Source organism: Emydura macquarii, unplaced genomic scaffold (genome assembly GCF_026122565.2).
Source record: "Emydura macquarii macquarii isolate MOO-44397 ecotype Brisbane River unplaced genomic scaffold, CSIRO-AGI_Emac_v2 contig_2948, whole genome shotgun sequence".
Classification (NCBI taxonomy): domain Eukaryota; kingdom Metazoa; phylum Chordata; order Testudines; family Chelidae; genus Emydura; species Emydura macquarii.
The window spans coordinates 5,624,989-5,644,973 of NW_027133085.1; positions in this window are offsets into that span (position 1 = coordinate 5,624,989).

Genomic DNA, 19,985 nt, shown 5'->3' on the forward strand with positions numbered 1-19,985 from the left:
CCCCTCAGCACTGGCCTCTGAGAGATGCTACGCTTCTCTGTTACACATTCTCAAAATCTCTCTCCTTTCTCCCTCCTTCAGAATCCCCCCATCACAAATCAAGACTCCATTGCTCTTCTCTAGATCACCAACCTCTGCTCCTCTTGCCTACAAAAATCTTGTGATTTTTCTCTCCATTCTCCTGTTTCCCACCAAATCCGCCAGAATTTTCGGTTCCTCCATCCTTAACAAGTGTCCCCAGTCTCTTCAGCCATCCTTTCCACACATGCTGCCCAAAGCTGTTTTTCGAGAGGAAGGAATGATCCCTAATTCAATGGCTGCCGATCATTTCAGTCCAATGACTCACCTGCCACAAACACATTATGCAAACTCCCAAGTATAAATCAATTATGCTGCTTTGCAAATGCCTACTTCTTTGATCTTTAAAAAGTGTTGCATAATTGGGCCCTATAATTTTTGCTTTCATTTTTAACAGCAAATAAATCTTTATCACTTATGATTGCAAAGATACCTGTAAAAAAGTTGAGTTGTATGCACAATGCTCTCTGGTTGAGCCTAAAGCAATATCTCTGACAGCATGTCTTCCCTTCATCTCAGCAACATGTTGATGCTGAAGCATAATGGCAGCAATTTACATATACATATTGTTAATTATTTCACTGGTGATCAATCCAGCAGAAATATCAAGCTAGTGTGTTCATCCATCATGCAGGATGCAGTGCTATATAAACATATAATGAGGTGACGGCAACTAATTCTCACTGGTTTCTAGGGAATGAGAAAATCAAGCCTTCTCCCCACTTTTAGCAACATCAACCTCTATGCAAAAGAAAGGCCGAAAGAGAAAATGCATCCCTTCTGTAGTACCAAAAGCTTGTGTGCAAGCCCCAAGTAGCCCCCAATGAGTTCCTAGATAACAAAAATCCCAATAGCCCCTTACCTTGTTACAAAATCTTCATACTCCCCTACTTCTACAACTGAATTATATGTTATCCCTTAAGGTAGCTCAGTGGTTTGAGCACATGAGGCTGTGGGTTCAATCCCCACCACCTCTAGTTTGTCCTGCTCTGAGCAGGGGGTTGGACTTGATGATCTCTTGAGGTCCCTTCCAACTCTAATATTCTATGATTTCTTTCATTACAAAAATCTGTCGCACACAGAAAAGCTGGGGGCATCATACAATAAATCAATATTAACATCAAGGTAAATTACCAGAGCTATTGTACTATTTATGTCCAAATTTATTTAAATAAACTCATCTGTTTTAACATACCCCATAGTGTTACTGAAAATCCAGAATGATACACCAGAATGCTGCAGAAACTATGGGCCACAGATTCTAGGACCTGCTGCTGCAGAATACATGTTGCTTTTCTCCTAATATTCTTGGGAATAGTATTTCCTTTCTCTGTGCTTTAGGAGGTTCAGAGGAGTGGGTAGATAGACTCTGGCTAGCAGGGAGGCTGGGGGGTGGTAGCAGAGCAAAAGGGGCTGAAATGGCTAAAGATAACCCCACTTCTATGCACTTCTGATGCTCAATACGGAAGACTTCATGTTCTTGAAATAGCAGTGGATGGTAGTAGGAATTGTATTATGACCTTTGTGCCTGCCCAAAGCCCTGTTAGAGTCAATAGATCAAGCCCTAAGGTACTTATTCTCTCGCTGCCTGTTTACCTATCTATAAAATACTACCTACTTAGGTTAGTGTGAGCCATATTTAAATAGTATTTCTAAAACGCATAGAGATATGAAAGATGTTATAGCCACTTTCACGTGCACAGCCAACAAACTGCCCTCATGCGGTTCCACAGGCCTTGTATGTAGATCCCTGCAAATCTGCGGATATCTGCTTCATATCCATGGACCATTTTGGGGGATCAGATGCGGATACAAATTTTGTATCCACGCAGGCTCTACTTGTATGGTTTGATGTTTCAGTGATAAAAATGTTAATTGTTGTAGCAAATAAGGCTTATATAATGTTTCAAAAAATGTCTCAGGGCAAATGTTTCTCTTTACATCAATGAGTCCTTTCTATAGCTGTGTTTGTTTCCCTCAAACAATCCATTATCAAATATATACATTTTAGAAAACAAGAACAACTTCCCTTATAGCCATTTTTCCTGGTGATTTATAGCAAGAGATCATAACCCACATTTTCCTGAGTAAATAGCTTTAAATGTCACAGAGGTGCAATAAAACAAAAAAAGGCAAGGAGAGGTACTATGAGAAAAGTAGCAATAGTCCTTTCCCCCCCATGAATGTGTCTCAATGGGGCTACCATTTATGCTGCTACGATGCCATTATGAACCCCCGTTCTCAGGGATTTCTATCGTAACTCTGCTGTAAACGTCAGCACTGGGCAGAAACTTTGGTAAATAGTTCCCCAGTCCAGGAAGGGATTTTTTGTAAACCAAATTTAAACTTTTCTTATTTGTATTGCAGTACAGCACCCATGTACCCCTCCCAGTTCAGAGCCACATTGTACTAAATGCTGTACAGACATATAGTCAAAGAGAGTCCCTTTCCCAAAGAACTTGCAGTCTTTTATGAGGATGCTATAGGTTAAGACTTAAGTAGACTAGATCTGTTTGTTGATTATGGGCCAAATTCTCTCCCAGTGTAAACTGGTATGGTGCTGTTGACTATTGTGGAACTGCGCCAGTTCATAACAGTACAGAATTTGGCTCTAAGACTTGCTAGTATTTGTTAGCTCATAAAGACTAGAAGAGCAGTAATCCTGAAACTAAAATGATTAACATGCTAGACTTCTGTGGCTCAGAAAAAGCTGTTCCAGTCTACCGTGAAAATAAGAGATTTGCCTGATAAATGGAAATAGTTTCAAAGGAAAATAAGGCACATATCAAAATATGCCTGCTTATAAGTAGACAATTCCTAAATGCAATTTAGTTACTCCTAAGTACATATGTAGGTAAGTCTAAATATTATGGTTACCAGACCACAGCACAGCTCCTATGAAAGCTTCTCTCTTGAATTAGATCAAGTCTATACTTTATAACCTTCTATTAACGTAGTTTCATTTTTCTTTTCTTAAAGAAGCATTGCAAACACCTTCAACAAAGGAAAAATGATATGGTTTAACATCTTGACTCCAGTGAGAGTTGGAGAGGGTGAAGAGTTGATAGCTTCAGAATTTGACCCACTCTTTCCAAAGTCTGGGCCTAATTCTGAAAACCTTACTGACGCTGAGGAACATTTGCTCCTGCATGGAATCCCACTGAAGTCAGTGCAACTACTCATGTGCTACTCTATGTGAGTCAGGGTTGAAGATGCAGAAACACTGTTTTTATATCTTTTCCTCGTCTTCCACCCAGCCCCATCCCAAAAATGCAGCTGATATTCCATTTACATCTTGTACTCTTGATAGAGCAAAACAAAGAATGGGAATATATATATATATTCCCATATAGCAAAAAGTTAACAGAAGGGTGCAACAAGATTCTGTACGAGGACTAGTGTTGTTTCACGTGGTTAATAATAATCAGGAGAAGAGGATGAGCAGTAGCGGCAAATGACACAATGAATCAAGGCTGTCAGGAACCACAGAGGGACAGACCTCCAACTGACATATGTGAATGGGCAATAGAGTGGCAGATAAAATTCAGCACTGGCAAGTGCAATGTATTGCAGATTAGAAGGAATAAACTGAAGTACTTGGAAACATTGATGAATTCTAAATTAACTGTAAGCACCCAACTAAAAAGATCAGGGCTTCATTGTGGACAGTTCAATGGAAATTTCTTCTCAGGGTGCTGCAGTGCCCCAAAAAAACATATGTTAAAATACATAAAAAATGGATTAAAACTACTGAAAATATTATGACATCATTTAATAAATAATTGTCTCCACCAGTCTGGAATACTATGTTCTCTCTTGCCACCCTATCTCAAGGCAATATAATAAAAAAGAAAGGCTTCTGTAATGGGTGGTCCTACAAGCATCCCATCCTCAGTTTTCTCTCTCCTCAGGGCTCCTCAATAAACTCCATACAGGCATTACTCTTGGCCAGTAATAGCCTGGTTCACCACAGACCGTCCAAAACAAAGTTCACATATTTATCCTTCCTAGGATGACCATCTTTTCAAAAGGCAAAAGTAGGACACATGTAGGAGCTCTGCCCCCCTTCATGGCCCCACCCCTGCTCCTCCTCTTTCCCCATAAGCCCTGCCCCTTGGCCAGGCCAGAAACCAGAACCGGGTCATTGTAAAAGTTGCCCAGAGAGCCCGGGCTGCTGCAGGAAGCCCTAGACCCTTCACCTGTCCTGGGCGGGTGGTCAGGATGTCTGAAAGCAGTCCCTGGCCTTTGTCCCTGCCTCCCAGGGTGCACCTCCCAGGAAAGGTAGAGGGTCCATGGCTCCCTACTGTGGCCCAGGCTCACTGGGCAGCTCTTACCATGCCTTCCAGGCTCTTCCAGCCTGGCCCAGAGGGCAGGGCCTCAGGGGGAAGATGAGGAGCAGGGGCGGGGTCTTGTTGTCAGAGGGGGCTAAGACCCATCTCAGCCCTGCCTCACTGGGAAGAGGCTGGCACTGCCGCTGAGCCTCAGGCAGACATGGAGCAGCGCTGCAGGGAATCCAGGACAAAGGCTGTCCCAGAGTCATTCAGCCCAGGACTGGGACTTGAACTCTGCATTTCGGGACTCTCCTGCTCAGTTTGGGATGGGTGGTCACCCTAATCCTTCCCCACTCTCTTTTAAACCCTTCCCAGGCTGTTCTGTGTGGAGTCTTTCCTTACATTGGCAGGCCACTCTCATCCCTATCTAACAGGAATCTTTTCTCCCCTGGTGTCTCAGGGTCTCCTACAGGAGGATTCTGCTTTCTATTACAATCCACCCATCCATCCCATATCTCACTACCCAGGCCTTTCCTTTATCTATCCAAGATGCCTGACTGAGTCACACAACCCATTTTCCCCAGCTGGCGAGGCAAGTTTAGTATATCACAGTTGGTACTCATTGAAGGACCAGCCACCCTGTGACATTGAAAGATTAAAAAATATTAGAGGCAATGAAACACATATATACGATAGAAATTAAAATATTTGGATTGTTTTGTTTAGAAATTAGATGAAAAGAGGGAATGTGATAACATTACACACAGTATATTGAGAAGGTAAATCAGGCACAATAACTTTTTTGACAATGCATGGTTAACCTGTGGAACTTATTGCCACAGGATGTCACTGAAGACAAAAGTTTTATAGGGTTCAAATAGGATGAGACATTTATATGTATCCATAATTATATTGGGATGAAAAAGAAAGGATATAAACCATCCTGTTTCAGGATATATGCCAACCAATATTTGCTGGAGGTTATGAAGAAACTTCCCCATGAAGCAAGTTATTCTCTGAATGTACACTGTATGGTTTCCTCCTGCTTCTTCTGAGGCATCTGAAGCTGATTACTCTACGAAAAAGAATACAGACTAGATAGATAACTAGTCTGATCTGGTATGAGAATTCCCTGTGTTAAATGATTCTATAAAAGAAGAACATCTTGTTTCCTAATTAAGGGCCGTCTTGTACCACTGATGTCAATAGGAACTTTGTGATCGATTCCAAAAGAAGCACACTTGAGCCCCAGTGTATATAACTGCAAAGAAGATGAGAAATCACCTCTTCCTCATATTTATTCTAAGTGAAACATTTGTGGCCCAGTACTGTAAGCACTCAACACACAACTCTCCCAGTGACTTCAAATGATAGCGTACAGTATTTTGATTTAATTCTCTTCTAGTCAGCAGCTGGGGATAGAAAAACTCTCCTTCTGATACATTTCCTTACTCTAAAGATTACAGACATTAACAATAATGAAAGAAAGAACAAACACTAAAATATGTGTATTACTTAGACAAAATAATGGAAATCATAAATCACTGAAGTGTCAGGATTAAATGTGAAACCTTTAATTATGCATTTAATCATTTACCAGTTTTTTCCCCCTCTGTATTAATGTTCAAGAAGCTTTAATGAGACTTGAAGTGGAGAACACTTTTGTTTTGTATGCAGGTAGCAAAAGTAATATAATTATAGGTGCTATTAAGAATACCTAGGATTCTTAAATTTAATCTTCATTTATACTTATACAGACATTGTTATTGTATTCAGTCTTCCATTCTGACCCTTACTGGCACAAATATATATACTTATGTATCACATCAGACAGCACATTTGCATTATACAGAAATCATAAAATAAATGCTTTAATAAAAACATTTACATGAGGAAATTATAACTCAGGAATTAATTGACTATAGAAAATAACTACAGTAAAACAAAAGCATTTTTGTGGAATCTACAGTGTTTGTCAATATCATGGACTATTCAAATGTAGTGTATCACTGTCGTCTACAGTGCCACAGTAGTTAGTACAATGTCATGAAAGGTCTATGATAGAGTACACTGCAATATTGTCACCCTTCCACTGAAGGTACATCTACAGTCACACTGGCAAATAGAATACAAGCACTGCACACACAGCTTGCATGGGTGTCAATAGCAGTGTAGACAGTGAGGCATGGCTTAGGGAAGTAGAGTGTTCTATGTGCCTGAACCACAGGGTATATACCCGGCATGGGCTCTCTACGCACCCAAGCAGTATCTCACATCTACAGTTATTTTTAGCAGTGTAGTGTCCTGCTGCCTTACCATGGCTGGATCCTTTCCCCACCTCAGTGAAAGCCTCCGACAGTGGGGAGGCATCAAGGAGTTGCCGGAGCCTTTCAGTGTGGTGAGTAGCCTAGTGCCAGTACTCTACAAGCTGCTGTAAGTGTAGACATAGCCTGAGTGACAGCAGATGTTCATGGCCTTGCAGGTTGGCTTCCCAATGGAGGAGAAATCAGTGATGTAGTGTCCGAACATATACACTTAGCAGAACTTGTTTTATTTACACTGTTTACACCCATCCTAGAATAAAGCGATCCCTTCTTTCAGACTCTCAGACAAACACAAGTGCCTGGGTCCCAAGGACCACTCAGTAGCAAAAATTGATTCTAGTCAGAGAGAGATTAAAGCAGAGAGCAAACACTCCTGCTGTTCGGACAGCTCCCCTCAGAGAACCTGCAAGAACAAAACTAGCATTGCAGCTTTTCTTCAGACTAAAATCTTGCTTGTATGCTGAGACTATGTGTAACATTGCCATCTGGTAATCTGCCATAACAATAATTATAGATGGATGGATTATCCCTTCCCATGGGAGGGAGGTGTTGGTGAGGAAATATCTAGGAATATTTATCTCAGAGTTCCTTCCCTTTTGTTCTCTCATGCAGTGGGGAGGGGCAATTCTCCTTGAATTCCCAGGTGGGGCTCTCTGCGCTGAAAGTGTAATATAGCAGTACTATCTTTTTCTTAGGAACATTCACAGGGCTGGGGGTGAAAAGAAGGCAAAGTGCAACCTGCTTCTTGCTCCAACCCATCCAACCTACACTCCTTCTCCTAGCACAGACCCTGGACCCAAATAATGTCCAGCAGTATCTGGAGAAGGAGGAGCAATGCAATAGAGTATGGGGAAAAAAGTGCTTGAAGTGTCCCTTTCACATATGGATCTGGGGGGAGAAACCCACTTACCATTTTTACTATGGTTTCTATATTGAAGCCCGTGTTTCCTCTTTTGACACAGCTTCCAGACTATTGCCAGATTAATTATCCATTCTGGATCTGAGGCCACCTAATTTGGTCAAATAGGGAAACTGAGTTATATGCTATCTGACAGAACCTGATCATAGGTCACCTGAGGTATCTTTAACCTGTTCAAAGCTTTCCAGGCTGTAGGATACTCTAACTCAGTGTTTCCCAACCTGTGGTCTGGGGGCCAAAAGTGGCCCGTAGTGTCTTTCAAAGCAGCCCGCCACTCCCCTCCCCCGACTGCAGAAGGGAGCCACTGCCTAAGAACTCAGGCGGAGCATGTTGCCGTGGGGCTACAAGACCAATGCAGGCTCCTTGCTACAGCCAAGGGGATGGGAGTTCAGCACTCCCCTCCCCGTGGCTGTAGCAGGGAGCATGGCAAAGCGCTCCTCCTGGGTCCCTTGTGGCTGGGGTCCCTGCTGGAGCTAGAGGGAGGAGAGCATTGATTTCCCATCCCCCTGGCTGCAGAAGGGAGCCACTGCCTAGGGACCTAGTTGGAGCGCACAGGGCTACAGGACATGTGTGGTTTCCCTGCTGCAGCCAGGGGGATGGGAGATCAGCAAGGAGGCAGCCTCCTCGCTGAACTCCCATCTGGCTGCAGTGGGGTGCGGGCCCTGCTGGTGGAGCATCCAGGACCTACCATGCTTGAGGACGGGCAGGACTCTCATAATCAATCCCTTCCGATTTGGTCAGCACTTAGCAGGCCATCCACCGTGACTTAGCTGCCAGGCCATGTGCTTCAGTGTGTAGTGACAGTCACTCATCTACACTAGTGCTTTGTCTGTGAGTATGTGACACTGAGTAATCTGTAGGTGTAAAACAGTGAATGTAAAAATGAGCACAGTACCATCAAAATGTTTACTTTAATTATGTAGTGATTTGTAACCCTTAAGGGTGTGTACGTCAATATGTTTTTTATGAGTTGATAGACTGGTGGCCCTTCAGGGTTGTAAAAATGATATTTCTGGCCCTTGAGCCAAAAAGGTTGGGAACCACTGCTCTAACTTGTTCAAGATAGATAGAACTTTGGATAAGTCCCACGAAATACTCACTGTTAACAATGAGAGGAAGCAGCCTGCCAGGTTTTGAAGTCTCTGCCTCTAAGGTTTTTGTGACCAGGCAAGTCCAGAAAGCAGTAGGGCTCATTTATGAAGTGCTCTACATCAGAAATATATTTGCTTCCCAGCTGGAATTTTCTCCTTGTGTTCAGTAAACACCTCCCTATTTAATAAAAAATAGCCTTAGCAGGCATGGTTACAGAGGTACCAGAGACCTTAGCAGCCATTAGATGTTATACTTCCTGCCATCTTCATCATGGATTTCTTTTTTGAATTATGGAACATTTAGGGTTGACGCTATGTGCAGACAGGTAGCTAGATATTTCTGTATTTACTATCAATCCTAAAGCCCTTAACAGCATTTTAAAGAGCCATGATACAGAGCTCTCTATTATGATGCAGAGGCGCTCCAGGCTTTTGTTGGAATTAAGGGTCCCTATCCAATGCTTAATTTGGGCCAGGGCTGAGCCCTGGTACCTCTAGGCTTGGCAATTCATAGACCCGGCACCTCTGGGCTTGCCACATCAGTGATGAAAGTAAATAATTGCTTGAGCCCTGGCACTGTCCCTGTCCAAGCTGCTCCCCACACACTCTGGGCCCCAATGTCACTGATCTATGGAGCATGTGAAATTCCAAAACATCTCTTCTTCAGGGAATACTGGATGGGGTGCTGTGGAGTCTTAAGAAATGCCTGAAGCAGCACATATCTCAGGCTTACTACCTGTACACTCTTGCAACATGGGCACACAGCAGTAGCAATAGTACCTGTGGATGAAAGGAACCAGGGCATAAGTGATCTGGCCTAGAAGTGGTGACAGCTGCGTCCATAAGTCACAGACAGCCATGAGGCAGTAGGCAGTGAGCAGGGTGATTGCAAGAGCTGGGATCGATAGGCATGATAGTCAGGGTCAGAGTCAGGCTGGGGATGGAACCCAGAAATCAGAGGCAGTTAACAAGCTGGAATCAGGAGGCAAGAATCAGGGTCGGAGATCAGAAAGCAAGGTGAGGTCTGGAGTCACAAAAAGCCAGAAGACTGTGTAGTTACTCAAACAACTTCCTGGGCCACCCTCCAGGGCTAAAGAATGATCATGGTCCAATCAGAAGGCTGCAGGGTACTGTCGCTCTGGTCCCTTTGGGTGGTACTTCCTGTGGTGCCTAATTTCCACAGTGTTCCTTGGCTCTGGCTTTATATGGCTTCCCAGTGGAAATGTGGGAACATCATCAGACTCTGCAGACCTGGGTTTAAGTCTCACAACTCCTTACAAGGGAAGAGGGAAGCCTTCTTCCTCTCCCGCCCAAACATTTCCTTGGCCATCCCCCTGTTCCTATATAATGAGAAAGAAAAAAATATGGGAAGTAGGATGACCTTCTCTGTCATATTCCTTATTTCATACACCTCTGGCATGTTCCCTCTTACTCATCTCCTCTCCAAACTACACAGTCCTAATCTTTTGAATCTCTCTTTGTACAGAAATCCCTTCATGGCACTATGAAATGTTGTTGCCCTTTGTGACGCTAGGCCTGAAAAAGCCAAGCAACTTTACAAATTGCATGGCCCAAATCTGATCTTTAAAGATATATCATAGGAAAATATGATGGTAGTGAGGGTCATTTCTTATAAGTAGACTAGAGCTTTGATATATAAGTGTATTGTTGGTAGTTATTTGATGTTGTTTACGTATCTCTTGTTAGAGATTAGCAATATAGATAAATTGCTTTCCTCTCTATCACTGTTCTATTGCTTAAGAGCTCAAAAGGAACATATAAACATTAGATGGAACTTTGAATGTAACAGTACTATTGTTTGTATTTCTCTTTAAAGTTTAAGTAGTAAGTACCTGTAAATGGTTGTAAATGGCCAATTACCCTGTTACACTAGTTACTGGTATGCACAGGACATAGGAGATGATACTTCAGAATCCCAAGTAATCATCTATTAATTGTTCAAGGAGGCACCTGCTGTCAAGAAAATATCGGTCAGCCTGCATGGATCTATAAAGGACTCTAGTGGCCTGATCCTTTTTATCTCAAATCCAAGTTCATCAGGGAAAGTTTGGATTGCAAGATTGGGATCCTAGTGACCAGCCTGGAATCACCCTGCTAATTCTCATCGGAGAATTTGAACAAACTCTGCACGCGGACTATTTAGTTTTCATTTCTCTGGACTGGATTACTAACAAAGAAGCTCTAAACAAGGACCGATGACCTCCAAGCTGTTTGGGTAATTTCAGAGACTTTGCAATTTAAGAACTTTGCAACTCAGTTATAATCTCTACTTTGAAACTGACCTAAGAGATTTATTTTCATCTGTGTATGTATCTGTATATCTTTTAACCATTACTCTCTTTCCTTTTTGAAAATAAATATTAGTTTAGTTAATAAGCATTGGCTTTAAGTGTGTATTTGGGTAAGATTTGAACTATTCATTGACCTCTTTGGTAATGTGTCTGATCCTTTGGGATTGGTAGAACTTTTTTTTACATATGATGGATAAATATTTTCAGTAATCCCCATCATATTTGACTTGGCTGTCCGGGTGCTAGTCAAAGGACTGGATAGTTTTAAGGGAACTGTGTTTTTGTTTACTGAATGACCAATGAGGTCATCAGAACCTGTTTGTTGCTGGCTTGGTATATCTTATGGAAGAAAAACCACCAGTATTTAGGACTTTGCCTGCCCCATTCTTTGCAATTTGCCCTGTTTAAGCTATCTCAGCATGGCTTCCCTGGATGCCAGCCTCACACCCTTTATTGGATCTTTTTTTGAGATGCACTGATCCAAACGCAACGCATTTCAGGGAGCAGCCTCCACTTCAAGCAGTTGCCCCTGTTTTCCACCTTGGAACCACCATCTAATCTATGGGAGGACAGGTCAAGGTTGAAAATGAATGAAAGCCAGCTGTGGCAGTTTTCTTCTCCATTTCCTTTAGGAAGTACATGCATCAGGTGCAGATAGTGGAAGAAGAGGCATTGAAAGACACATACGAATGGCATCCTCATGAGAATGGCATTATTGAGCATCAAGTGAAAAAAATTAATAAAGCAGTGAAATGCACTATTAATAGGAGAAACAGACAAGAAACATTTAGCCTTGAGGGTTTTAGAGCTCCCACCTAACATCATTATCCAAATGGAGAGCAGAACAGCAAAACAGAGTAAAATAATGTGACATTAATTACCAGATGTATGCTAATTATATTTATTTGAATTGCATATCAAAAGGCTAAAGTCACCAATAAATCAGTGGAGTTACACTGGGGTGAATTTGGTGTAGTAATTGCAATCTTTTTTTCTAGAGTTTTTCTGTTAAAGGACACTGTATCAAAATTTGTCCTCTCTCTCTAGAACACTTGTGAAGTGACTATAAATAAAAGTCTTCTCTATGACACCTTGTCTTTGATTTCTTTTTCAATTTAATCAGCACTGCAGACACAGAAAACACTTTCAGAATAAACAACGGCATTCTGGAAAAACTATTTAAAAAAGGTCAGGGATTTTATGTTTTTAGTTAATGTTCATTTTTAATTGCTCACGGGACAAGAATATGTTATTACTGATTAATTCAATGTAGTTTGTTTAGCAAAATATGACTACTCTCTCACTCCTTCCTCTACCCAGGGGGAGGGGGCAATTAAAAAAGTAAGAGAATGAGACATTTTTCCCACTAAAAGGATTTGAAAATTTTCAAAACAAGAAGTTTTTAAATGAATTTTTTAAAAAGTACTATGAAGGTTTTCATTAAACACAGAAATATTTGCAACATTTTTGCACAACTAAATATATATTTTTAAATATTTCATGAAAAAAATTAAAAAGACCAGCTTTGGTCTTTAATACTTGTGTGATTTTGTCAGTGCATTCTGAGCAGTGTGGAGGGTTTTTTTTTTAAAGTGCTCATTTGCATCCCTTAGGCACTAAGACAGTCCCCTAGGGCAGATTAGAGTATCTTGAAGGGTGCTCTTAACTCTGGCAGAGACCAACAACCTATAAGGGCAATTATGGCAGCTGGGGATCACTAGGACATAAGGATCCTTTCCTCCAAACCCTATGACAGGAGTCAGGGGGATACGTTTGGATAGAATCTGCTACAGTGGCCCTGTGACCTCACCTGAGATTCTTCTAAGTAGAAGGCCCTTTCTGTGGCACAAGTCACTGCAGAGTATGGGTTCCATAGTTTTTCAAGGACCCAGGAGCAGGACACAGAAGCGGTGCTCCATCTAATTTTCTTTACTTATATTTATGCGTATACATAAGCAGCATCAAGAATTTGGCCCGTGTAATTTTACATGGTTGGGTGTACTGATTCATTTCTTATGCAAAATATAATGGATTTGAAAATGTCTAACCAGCTGAAAATCAGACTTGCTGACCTCATTTAAAAGAATAGTTACCCCCTTATGGAATTTCCAATTGTATTCCACATATTATTGTTACCGTTATTTTATTTTAATGCCATTTGATGTAACAAAAATACAACGTGATATTGTGCGCATGCAGCTCCCTTTGAAATCAGAGGGATTTTCCTCAGGGCTGGTCTTCATGTACAGTGCCACAGTGGCCTAGCTGCACCACTGCAGCGGCACAGCAGCTCTTGTGCTTTAGTGAAGACGCTATTACTCTGACAGGAGAGCTTCTCCCATCAGCATAATTAATCCTCCTCCCTGAGAGGTGGTAGCTAGGTCAATGGGAGAAGCTCTCCCATCAACATAGCACTGTCTACATAGGAGGTTAGGTTGGTATCACTATGTCGCTCGGGAGGGGTGTGGGGGAGGAATATTTCACACCACTGAGCAATGTAGTAATACTGATATAGGTCTGTAGTGTAGACCTAGCCTCAGATGCACAAATGCAGCTTCCTTTGAATTCAAAGAAAGCCACATATGTGCATCCAAGGGCAAAAATATGACTCTGAAAAGCTGAGAGCAGTATACAAAAATCAGAGGGCACCCTCAATTAAGCATCCACTTAAATGAACTGTGTAGTGCAACATCCACAAGTCCTCTCCATTTAAATGCGAAATACATGACGCACCTCATTATACTCTTACGTTTACTGTATATCTGTGAGTTCCTGTCATTTTATAAGATCATATTCTGATAAGCCATGCCTTTCTCACTACAGATTTTCCCAAAAGTAAATATTTAGACATTGGACAACCTTCCTCTACAACCAGCCATGTTATGGGATATACCAGATTTTTTAAATCAAGGTACAAATTTCAGACATATGGACTATATTACTGATTCTACCACTCTTATAACTGTTTGAATATTAAACAGTTGAACACTCAGATGTCTCCAAGAAAGACTAACTAAAGAGCCCCAGAGTCAAGCTCTCAGACAATGGCAATACCTGTTGCTACCTTATACACCATATTCTGGACTTCTGCAGAGAACGTAAATATTTAGATCCCTTACATTTATCATCAAAATATATTTTATTGACAAAGCCTTGCTTTTCCGTAAAAGATGTACCATTGATTAAATTGGATGACTTGTCCTAAAAGACTTACATGATTGCATGCAAAGAAAACAGATGGTCTGTGTTATAGTAATTTGATTTCTTCCAGTAAACATTACTCACGATATAGAAAATGCTTATGTTGATCTCTTCCAGGATGATGGCTGTGCTTTGCATCTCTCTTTAAACAAAGCCTATAATTCTGCTCTAGAAGCAGAAGAGCAGTTCCAATTTCCAAACAAATCAAATACAATCAGGCAGTCTAATGCATCATCCCTCACTTAAGAGTCTGACAACAGAAATATTCATTTTAACTTTTCTCTGTGCCATAAGTACTGAATAAAATACAACACTGCATTCGCATTACTCCTTTTATAAAACTTCATCACATCTAAATAAGAAAGCCTCTTCTACCTTCTTGTTTGTATGACAGAGAAGCAGCAAAAGGCATAGGCCATAATATAGGGTACATTCTCTTCTCAATGCACCCGCATAACTGCCATTGTGTGAGTGAGATGATTCTCCTTAACCCTTATGCTATTTTAACAATGAATGAAATTCCAACCTGCACAGAGGGCCAAATGTGACGTTTCCCTCTGCAATCTGGACTGATGTATTATTGCATCACCCAATCCCTCACTCTTGGAGCCCATCTTACTCTGCTCCGCTGTGTAAACCCCCACGTCTGGGTAAGCCCATGCACAGCCTACAGCAAGCAAGCATTCCCAACTAAATGAGTGAGTGTTCTGGCCATCTTGGGATTATGCTCTGGTATGACCCCAGCCACAACCCCCACCCTAGATGCAACCCTAGGAACTGCTGTCTTACAATGTTCAGTGCTGCCCACTGCACACTCATATGTCTGTCAAGTTATCTATGAAATTGATATGACAGCCTTGTCACTTCAAATGGAGTCTTAACACACCTTAAACCATATGCAGTGCTTTAGATAAAACAAACAAATGTATTAAGTACAGAAAGATTTTAAGTGATTATAAATCAGAGGAAAATAAGTCAGATTTGATCAAGATAAACAAAAGCCAAACACATTCCAAACTAAGCTTAACACTTTCAACGACTTTACAAAGTCAGATGATTCTCACCATAGGCTGGCTGGTCTGCCTCTAGCTAGGCCCTCCCCCTGTGATCAGCACTTCAGTTGCTTGGTGGTGTTTGCAGATGGAGGTGGAAGAGAGAAAGAGGAGCAAAATGTCTCCTCTTTTTAACATGTTCCTTCACGTCCCTCTGGGGCAGTGGTTCTTAACCTTTCCAAACTACTGTACCCCTGAAGCCTGAGTCCCACCTCCACGGGGCTGAGGCATGTAACTTAGTTTCATGGCGCCCCTGTGGCTCCAGGCAATTGCCTTTCTTGCCACCCCCAATACCAGCTCTGCACTTGCGACCCCTCTAAAACCCCAGGTTAAGAAACACTGCTCTGGGGCCTCACTCCCTCTTTCAGGGTCAGGTGAAAAACAGTGTCCCTGCCTCGTTCCCTTCATGCCCTGATTCACTGTGGTTCTTTGTGAATTCCAGATGATTAATATGCTTGATCTGCACAGAATTACACTATCAGAATGAAAAAGGGACTTGATCCTGCTCATTACTAAGCACTTGCTGAGAGAACTCTCAGTTGCTGTTGCTTTTAGTGGGAATTGAGAATTCTCAGCACCTGACAGTAGCTGCTCAGATCCTTGTAGAACTGGCCTCTTAATTAGGCATTCTCTTACAACATGGTGTAATTATTTAATGTTCTGATAGGAAGTCTCAGCACTCTCACAGGGCCCTAAAATAACTCCTCGTCAACTACAATCCAGTGAGATGTTTCACATGCTCGCTGTCCAAGGGAATTAAATTTTTGCAGCTCATGAAATGATTTGCCCAATAACATAATTGAAGTATATAACACAAACTGCATAATGTTCAATTTTTAACAGCTATTCTAACTTTCTCTTTCCTAATACCATTTTTCCCACTTCCCCTTTTTATTCTCCCTTCTCTCTTCCCGCATTTCTTGATAATGCAATAACAGCAGTCCCTGTGTGTGTGGCAGTGCAGGATGATTCATCACACAGCCTAGATGAGTCAGATTAATATTGCCAGAGCAGCCCTTTATAATAAATTTCCTTTCCTTCTATCTGGCTCGTCTGTATTACAATATTTGTTACTTGCACGTAAATTTCAAACCCAAGCCCATGTATCTACAGGCTGCTGAAGTATTTTAATCTTTACTGAAAAGTTAACCAAAAAAAAAAAAAAAAAAAAAAATTCAGCCTCATAGCTGGAGCCATATTATCAAACACATCAATAAATGCTATAACAAGCATGAAAAACAAAGTGATGAATTCAATACTATATAACACAGCAAAGGTCCGGTTAGTCAGCACGCATGTATTAATATAAAATTCCTTATGTACTGTGGGCTTACACATGTCCATCTTAGGAAAGGTTTTAGAGTCAAACATATACTATAGCATTTGAATAAAAATATGGTTTTGAGTAGTGACAGATGAAGTTCACTTGTACTGAATTTTGGCTTGGATATGCATCTGAAAATTATAATGTATAGCTAAATTACTAGAAATTCAACATCCATCTCCTCTGCTACCATGGTATTTTCCTGTGCTTAGAGGTGGAGATACTAAAAGACTACAGTTATAGAGGAATGGCAATTGTGTTTTTGATGTCATCCCACCTTGGGGAGGTTTCACAAGGACCTATAGAGGACTCCAGCCAGGATCCTCTGTCTCTGCTCTCTACTTTGTTAGGGGGACATTTCTCCTTCTGCTGGCCACAGAAGTGTTCTGGGGAAAGCTCTGCTCCCTCTTCCTCCTGTCATGACAGCAGGAGTTAGGAGATATCTCCATAGTGGAGACTCTGGCCTTTATCCCTACCAATAACTATCAGGGGGATGTTCTAACCATACCCCCAGGCTGTGAGCTCCAATTTTTCTTTCTTGCTTTGATCTCCATTTTTCCCATGGCCATACTGTGTAATGGTTGCAAGTCAGTATTTTTGCAATATCTAGCAACAGTGGGTTGTTTTTTTTTTAAGGCCATAAACAAATAATTTAGTAGATCCTTGTAATAATCCATCAATAGCCATTTGACCTTACTCCCAACAGGAGCCTCACTAGTTTTGTATGGGTGGACATTCCCAACATATATGGTATATGAAAAGGTTCCAATATTTTCACATTCATTTCAGATTAATTTCTAAGGCCAGAAGGGACCACTGTAATCATCTAATTTCTCTTCCTGCAGAACACAGGCCATAAAACTTCCTCAAAATAATTCTTGTTTGCACTACAGCATATCTTTTAGAGAAAACATCCAATCTTGATTTAAAAATTGTCATTGATGGAGAATCCACCATAAGCCTTGTTCCAATGGTTAATTACCCTCACTGTTAAAAATGTACGCCTTCTTAATGTGAGGTGAAATTCACAAGCCCCAAGTAAATGGGGAACCATACTAGGTTGGAAAATGATGGATTATACACCCTAGTTTTGGCCAGATTGCAGGTCAGCTTTAAAGTGCTTCTGAGGCCACTATTGCAGTGTCAGGGATAAAACAGAAATCAAGGCATCTGCACACCCTCTGCTGGGGTTTGTGGCCGCTGAATCTGTGTAACTAGGGACACCGTGGGTTTGCCTGTCCCTTTCCCATCCCCAAAGCACGCCACCTCCAGACTGGCCTATGCAGAGTTCCCATGAAGCCCAGTTCCACAGGAAGCCCCTTTCCCTCCCCCACCCACTGTGAAAGCCTGTGCCACAACTGCCCATTATCACAGTGTCCTTTTGGCACTTAGGCTGCTAAAATGAATTCCACCCACCATTAATTTTTCATGGCTCTTCAATGTGATCTTAAATTGTGTCACTGGAACATGGCAAGATACTGAACATTTGCTCACAGTGCCAAATTGACTTCCACAATGAGTGATTGCTAACACAATAAATCATTCTCCCAACTAGATGCATCTTCCATGAAAACAGTTCGCTGAGTGCTTTATACATGGGAAGCACCTCCTTTGCCAAGAGTGGATCAAATAAGAGTACCTCTATTACTCTAATAGCATGGGCGATCATATAAAATGATGTTTATAGAGTGAACCCCAGGCAAAATGCTTGTTCTGAATTATGTTGCAGGAGCTCAGCAAGATCTTATATTGATATAAAAATACCCCAATTTAAATAATCGGGCAATTTTAGTTATTCCTTATTCTCTGAATATCATGTCATTTTATTATTTCTGTTTAGTAACTCATTTTCTCCACATTCAAAGGTTTCCTCACTAGCATAAACACCTCATCTTCATCATGCTGAATCACAAGGCCAGCATGAAACTAACAACAAATTATATATAAACATTAGTGCAGATTTATTCTCTGCCAGAATATCTTCAATGTGTGCAAAGCACCATGCATTTGTTACCTGGATATCTACAAAGAACATTATTTGGGTCAAATTTTCAGCTGATTTCTCAATTTGTGAACAAATATTATGTACATGCAACCAATTGCACACGCAGTTATTACATTTATGTGCACAAAAGCCCACCTGTGTGCATACCACAGGTAACTGGGCACCTAACTCCCCAATCTGTGTGTGCAAGAACCGTAGTTGGGTACATGAAGGACCTGAATCACCTCTCACACCAATTTCACACCAGTGGAGTACTACTTATGTCACTGAGCTTATTCCTGATTTACGCTGTTGTATTCATGAAATGAGGTTAAGAGTTTAATGGCACAATCCTGCTTTCATTGAAGTCAATGGCAAGAATCCCATTTATCTCAATGGCGTTAGAATCAAGTCCTACTTTAGAGGCCAGTTTCTGAAAGCATGGGCAAAGCTATGCTGGCTTCCCACCTTTCACAATAATACAACATGAAGTGTCTGGGCTAGATTCTCTAGAGTGGTAAATGCACTGTGTACTGCTTATACTGCTTTGCACAGCTCAAAAGTTATGGCATTCAAAGTGAATTGGCTCTAGCTGGAGATTCCCCTGGAGAATTCCCCCATATAAGGGACAGTCTTTGGTTGATGTAAAGCTGATAGAGATGGCTCTCTGCTCTCCACACTAGCTCTAGCACCTCCTTCTACCACCTCCTACAACACAGCTGTGCCCGCCAGGGTAAGGGCACGAGGGGCATGTCCGACAGCAACGTGACAGTGAGAGGATGGACGGTTAGGGGAGGGGAAATGGTACCGAGGGACCCTGCAGCATCCCTGCCTCTGGGGTGTAGCCTTCTCCACACACATTGATGTTGACGAGGTGGCTTGGCCCTCCAGCCACATTGCTAAAAGTTAACCTCTTGTGGGGTAATAAAAGTCCAACTAAAAGTCCAAACAAATGTCCAAACAGATAAAAAATTCTTCCGCCCCTCTTGGGCTATTCTTCAGCCCATCCTCTAGATTCAGTTGTCAGCCCTTTCTGGGCTACCTTTAAGTCCTACCTGCTCTGTTACAGAGTGCTGATTCCCACGTTACTTTCTCCACTCACTGAAGTTCTCGGCTCTTTGCCCCTATTGCCTGGCCCTACAATCTGTCTTTGCTTTTTCAGTTGAGCACTGCCTCCTAAGGCTATACTCTGAATGCCCTTCTTCCAGCAAGTTCCCACTGCCTGGCCTCCCCAAGGACAACTTCCCCCAGGGCCCTCCCTGCTTCCTACAGACCCTATTTCAGGGTCTTCCATAGATGCCTCACCTGTTCCTATAGTTCCTCCTTCTACCTGAGTTCTCTCAGCCATTTTAAGGCACAGGTATTCATCAGGATTACAACTAACCCCATTCATTCCCCTCAAACTGGGAGGCAGAAAATTATGGCACTA